A 6,665-nucleotide genomic window follows, 5' to 3' on the forward strand; every position below is an offset into this window, starting at 1 on the left:
GGACAGGAGGAGCTGTCCTGGAGAGGATGGTCACTCGGCTCTCAGGGGCTATGGACAGGAGGAGCTGTCCTGGAGAGGATGGTCACTCGGCTCTCGGGCTATGGACAAGAGGAGCTGTCCTGGAGAGGATGGTCGCTCGGCTCTCGGGCTATGGACAAGAGGAGCTGTCCTGGAGAGGATGGTCGCTCGGCTCCCAGGGACCTTGGAACTTGTCAGTCTGACCAAGTCACGACCCTGCCCACTGGATCCGGCAATTCTGAGGTTTCACAGGAAACTTCTATGAGTAATTTCAGCTCATTGAAGAGTAAATTGAAAATCAAGCCAAGTAAAGAGAAAGAAATGGAGGGGGAAGGGGTCCCCAGAGGTTAGTAACCGAGATCAATTTGTAGACAGAAAAATTGAGGCCAAGAGAATGTATTTTCCTCAAGGGAATTATAGACTGGAAAACTGAATTTATATGGGGAGAACTGGAGCAAATTTGTTTAGAGAGAAGGGAACAGTATCTTGTGGGGACATTTACGTTCTCATCCAGAAACCCAGACGCTGGCCCACCGCTGTCATCACTGACAGGCAGGCCACTGAAAATCTTCAGGCTGAGCGGATGTGCTCATGAGAGCATGTTGAGAAACTGACCTAACAGGCCTGTGCGTGGGGTTGAGGGAGACAGGACGGTAAAGTTGAGGTCTATGTTACAGGCTAGCACAAACGCAGACCATGACCCTGAGTCTGGGCCTGAGAGGTCTGGATGGAGAACCATGAGGTTTGTCCGTGGCATCCCAGTGGGCCAGCTGTCCTCCTTAAGGATGGATAGTGTTCTAACATAGACACCACGTTACTTCATCTGCTCAGCTGCTGAGGAGCCCTCAGTTTCATTCTATATCGTGGGTGAACTTGGGGGTGCAGACCTTTCTTCAAGATCCAATTTTATTTCCTTCGAGCATCTACTCAGAAGCGGGATTGCTGGATCCTGTGGCAGTCCATGGCTAATGCCTCCTTGTCCATGGCTAATGCCTCCTTGTCCATGGCTAATGCCTCCATGAGCCTCTATGCCGTTTTCCATAGAGGCTCCACCAATTTCCTTTCCCATCAACAATGGGGAGGTGTTGGTCAAAGGATACAAAGGTTCAGTTATGCAAGATGAACAAGTTCTGGAGATTGGAGATACAGCGTGGCAAACATTTACAGTGATGTACTTACACTTAAAATGTTCAAAGAAGGTAGATGGGTCAGAGGGTCAAAGTGTTCTTACTGAGAAAGAGAGGAAGGGCCAGGGAGGGAGAGGAGGATGGGGAGGACAGTTGCTAGGTGAGATAATTAGCTTGACTGGGGGTATGTCCAAATGTTACCTGTATATCAAAGCCTCACATGGCACACCTTCAATATACAACATTCTTATTTGTCTATTTGTCAATGAGACCTTAGTGAAGCTAAAAAAAGATAATTATGAGGAATGTCATTGAGGAAATAAGAAAGAAGAAGAGTTTTTCTGAGGTTTTCAGCAGCTTTTTTATCTTGGAGGAAGAGAGATTAATTGACCAAATAGGGACGTATTGAAGAAGTATTGCTTATTATTATACAAAGTGTTTCTTGAAAAATGGCAATTCTGATTTTCCACAGAAGCAACAATTTTAGATTGTAATAGTAGGAGACTACTGTCCACATTTCACCTACTATGTTGCTATAAATTCTGTGTCTTCCCTGACTAGTGCTCCCCACGCAGACTTCCTGTTGGTCTCTCAGTGAATTCTTACTCATTTTCACACTGTGCTTCCCGCCCTGGTAGTCCAACCTCACCTGTCAGGAGCAATTTAATAACAGAGACCAGCGGTGATGTCCCCTAGCACTGATATTTCATTACTTTCACAAAGGAGACAAGAGTACCTTCATTAGTACACTATAAAATACTACCCTAAATAAGTAAAATTAAATTATACTTGTCAAAGTAAATGAACACTGTGTATACTACAATTCAATGTCCCTAATTCTTTTAATTATGTTTTTTCCCTTACTTGCTAATTTGTGAAATTTGCTAACTCACAATGGGCTCCCCTGTCACTAGCGAGGATGAGCCCAGCTCCCGAGCCACACAGCAGCTGGCGCACTCTGCTTCCCAGGGCTCCTGGTGCTCCGTACCTGGAGCAGCCCATGGGGCTTTCTCTCGTCCAGCTTGTTGCGAACCACATATTAATTACCACCATTTGAAACTGGTGATTAGGAGAGGAGGCTACCTAGGCCCATGGGAGAACACCATTTTGTCTAAACTAGGAAATCCCAGTGCAGTCTTACTATGGCTACAAGCCTGCCTTAAGTTTAGCATTGTGCCCTGGTGTCAGTGTCCTGTGTTTTCTGAGAATGCCGAGAACAGACCATCGTGTTGGGTATAGAGTTTTTGTTCTGCTGAGCCTCCTTTACTGATCTGTCTGCAGAGGAAAACAGCAGTGTCTGTGGTCCGCGTCCCGCACGGCAGAGCTTAAAGGGCAGACAGCATCTGCGGGTGTCTGTGCTGTCTAGCAGACATGCATACGTTAATGCCATCTGATCAACTCTCCCTGCATTCCAGGGAATTAGGTGGTCTCAGTTCCCCTTATGAACAAAGAGTCTCCGGGGAGTTATGTGGACCTCCCTGTTCACATACCTGGTGAATGACGGGAGGACGCACATATTCCTGGCAGGTCTGAATCACGGGAGAATCCGCATCTTCCTCGGCAGGTTTTACCTCCTCACAGTTGACACTGACTCGGGTCAGACTGCCTGGAGAATGTGTCCTGTTCCTGGGAAACGCATGCATCTGGATGACAGGAAATCGGGAACATCCCGAGGGAGACTGGGGAGGCCACGAGACTCGGCATTGAGGAAAGGTGGACACAGCTGTCTCATTCCCAATTTTGTTTTATTTTTTGAAAAAAATAAATAAATGTTTAAGAAAATTGAGAAAAGTAAAATGATAAAAGAAATGCCCATTAACATTGCACGTGGGTATCTCACCTTTTAACATCTTTTTTTTTTTTTTTTAACATACCAGAGGTTTTAAAACTCTTCCATAGTGCTGGCTTCGGCAGCACATATACTAAAATTGGAATGATACAGGGATTAGCATGGCCCCTGCGCAAGGATGGCACGCAAATTCGTGAAGTGTTGCATATTTTTAGCACAAAAAAAAAAAAAAAACTCTTCCATAAAGCCTTTGGTGGGGCTTTCATCAGGGGAGTTTCACACTCTCCCAGGACGCACCAACCCTCTGGACTCACTTCCAGGGACTCACCTGGAGCCTCCCAGGTGGGTGTACAGCGTCCTCCTGCTCCTTCTCTGCTATCCTGGTCCGTTCCAGCCACTGTAACAAATTATTGTAACTGTGTGATTATAAACAGCAGCCATTTGTTTATTCTTTACAGTTCTGGAGGCTGACAGTCTGGATCAAGGAGCCAGCTTGGTCGGTTCTGGCGAGACCTCCTTCCTGACTGCAAACAGGTGACTTTCCCCTTGTGTCTGCAGGTGGCTGGGAGGGAGCAGATAAGGAGAGGAGCCCCACTGTGCTCTTCTAAGACCCCTGATTACATTCACACACACACCCCCAAGCTTCCTCTTGTCCTAGTCTCCTCTCAATGGCTTCTGCCTAAGGCCATCAATCCTGGGCCAGTGTTTCAAGATATGAATCTGGGGCACAGACTTTCAGCCCATAACATCTTCCTTGGGATATGCACCTAGGGAGCCCTGAACACTCATGTGATTCATGCCCACCTGCTGCAGGAGACACACATGGAAATGGAGAAGCAGAGGTGCCCAGGGCCTCTGGCTCCGACACCTGCTCAGTGTGTGAGTCAGCATCCCTCAGACAGCGCCAGACCCAGCCTTCAGCCTGCCTGGCCTCCTCCGGCTGAGGCTGAGGGTCACTGTCTTCACAGAGACCCACCCCAATGGCAGATCTGTGGTGGAAGAAATAAACTGTGTCCTTGTAAATGAGTAAGCCTGAGGTAGTTTGCCACACAGTCGCAGACTTGGAACAGATAGATTTTCTTCACATTCTTTTGATCATATTTTATGAGCAATCATAATTCAATGTCTGTATGGTCTAAAAGAAAGGCTGTTTCAGATAAATTTCTATGCTCTTATGAGCCTGTACACATACTAATAAAAGTACATGCTGCCAACCACTTACTTTTAAGTTTCGAATACAATCATGAACAAACTTCGTCTCGTAGAGACTTTATGGGGCCAATTCCATGGAATACATTTTGCTGAGATGGTTTTTAATTCTCCTAATGAAAAAAGCTGGGAATCGGACCTGCTGATAACTTCCTCTTTATCCACTTACACATACTTAGAATATTTCCTAATATTCAAAAATACGTTCTGACCTTTGTCCCAGTGAACAATCTTTGTATCAGATAACACTGTAATATTCCACAAAGGCACAGGGCTGGCATTTTCTCAACACATTTACATATCTGATGATGATATAAGACAATAGAGCTAAGTATGATTCTTGGATCTCAAATTGTCGACACCAAAATTCCAGCCCCGTGCTACTAAATTTTTGCCTGCTTGGTGTTGAGATGCAGTCCAGATTGGGTCTCATTTTGTTTGTTTTAATAGCTCTTTCCCCACCATTCACACACTCACCAGATTAGTGTAAGATTTTACTTTAATTAAAAGACCAACAGACAGAACCGGTTTGAGCATGGATCTGGTAAGGCTGGTGGGGGTTCAGCTCTCTAGATTCAGGTCTGAATAGACTCTTGGCTTTCCCAGTGATGCCGGCACCACTCACTGTTCAGTGTCTCCCCATCCCAGCACCAGGAGAAGCACTCGGCTGGGACCATCATACTTACAACCTCGCAAAGCAGCGCCAGGATCAGCTACCTTGTTTCCTGAGTGGGACGTGCTTGGATTTCTCTAGTATGGAGAAGATGGGAGGTGGGAGGAGGGACCCTCTTATCTATTTTCAGACAGGCATCCCACAAATGCATAAAATGTATTATCCATTTAGTTCCACTGGCCCTGTAGTTGTTGTAAATGCATCCTAAATTCCTAAATGCATTTTAAATTACGTTATATCTTTCAGTCGTGTACTCAGAAGCTTTGATTTCTGAGGCTGTTAGACACAGGTTTTAGCAGAAGCTCATGTTCCTTTGTCATGATTAAAAAATTTAGACACACATATATATGTAATATATATGCACAGTATACATCAGATCAGTGTTGAGAAAGTACTTCAAGAGAAGAATTTTTTCTCAGTCTGTCTTTAAATAGGTAATTCTTTTTAAAATTGAGGTATACGTACATAGAGTAGCAGCAATGCTTTTAAAAATCAAGGCTTTTTTCTGAGACCCGACGGTGCCTTAGCAGACCAAGTTTCAAGGTCGTCAAGTCTGGATCCATAGGTGGGATAGAAGGTTTCTGTCACATCGTGTTTGAGTCAGAACTTACCATTTTCAGTACAAACTGCAGGCTACTTTCTCTCTCTCTCTCTAATTTTTAAATGTATCTCTGGAAACCAGGCTTGATGTTTTGCCAAAAAGGAGATATTTGCCCTTGACCTTGGTGTAAGTGCTCTCACTTCAGCAAGACTTTTAGCTACTCTCAAGAAAGCTAAGGCTCTTGCATGGATGCGAGGGAGGAGGGCACTGGGGAGGGCTCATCCAAACCCTTTCCTGGCAGGAGAAAGTGGCAGTTCTCCTGGTGCCAGTGGAAGGCTTGTGCCTGCAAGGCAGGGTTCTGACCATCCCAGGTGGAGTTCTTCTAACTTATTTAAGCAATAAGCAGCAGAGAGGGGTTCAGCCTGGACTCTGCACTGTCTCCTTCAGTTTTCTTAGATAGGATTTCACTTGTATTTCAATACCTTGAAAGTGACTACTCTCTAATTTAATTGCTGAGATAGCTCCTTTTAAATAATTTTTTCAGGTGCCATTAATCAGAATGAATAAAAGAAAAATCCCAAGATCTAGGACATTTCTCTTAGAATTAGAATTCTAGAACCCAGTGCCTTATCCTAAATCCACTTAGGATGTAGGAAGAAGTTACATGCACAATGGCCATCTGAGGACCCGAGTTACAGTGCAGGTAACTACGATGGCTTAGAAAGAAATTCCAGAAACTCACTGCTTCCCTGACCTCACCCCTGCCCCACCCAGTGCAGTCTAGAGGCTGCATATAACACACATGCCAAGTGCTATGTGTAAAAAAATATATACATGATACATTGCATCTCATGTTTGTTTTAGGTATGAAAGATTTTGTAAGAAGAAAGACTGCCAAATGAAATTTATAAATATTTACATTTAGTGCTACAGGGTAGAATGGAAGACTCGACCCAGTCAGAGCGATTTGGCTTCTGAAACCACCTGAGCTCTGCCCAGTCCCCCAGGTGTGTCTGTCCCTCGGTAACACAGGGATGGACAGTAACACCCAGAGACTGGAGTTTAGCTGCTGACAGCTTTTCTCCCCCTCGACAATATGACTGTTCTGATAAAATAGCTTTTTCTAGTAGCCAGGAATTCCCACAATCTAGTTTCTTCCATTTATCTTTTCATTATCTCACGAAAGATACCGGAGACTCTGGGAATATGAGAATAAAATCGCAAAATTCAGTGTTGACTCCGTGTGGCGCATTTCCCTCACTCGGTGTTGACTCCGCGTGGCGCATTTCTCTCACTCGGTGTTGACTC

General features: G+C 44.9%; 1 non-coding gene across 1 annotated transcript; it reads left to right on the plus strand.

Moving 5' to 3' along the window:
• The first annotated feature begins 3,043 nt into the window (after positions 1-3,043).
• LOC111728043 lies at positions 3,044-3,147 on the plus strand. The gene has a single exon (XR_002775456.1). It is a non-coding gene; the product is annotated as a U6 spliceosomal RNA (small nuclear RNA).
• Positions 3,148-6,665: the final 3,518 nt, after the last annotated feature.

The sequence above is a fragment of the Otolemur garnettii genome, unplaced genomic scaffold (assembly GCF_000181295.1).
Source record: "Otolemur garnettii isolate 467f Iridium unplaced genomic scaffold, OtoGar3 scaffold00139, whole genome shotgun sequence".
Taxonomy (NCBI): Eukaryota; Metazoa; Chordata; class Mammalia; order Primates; family Galagidae; genus Otolemur; species Otolemur garnettii.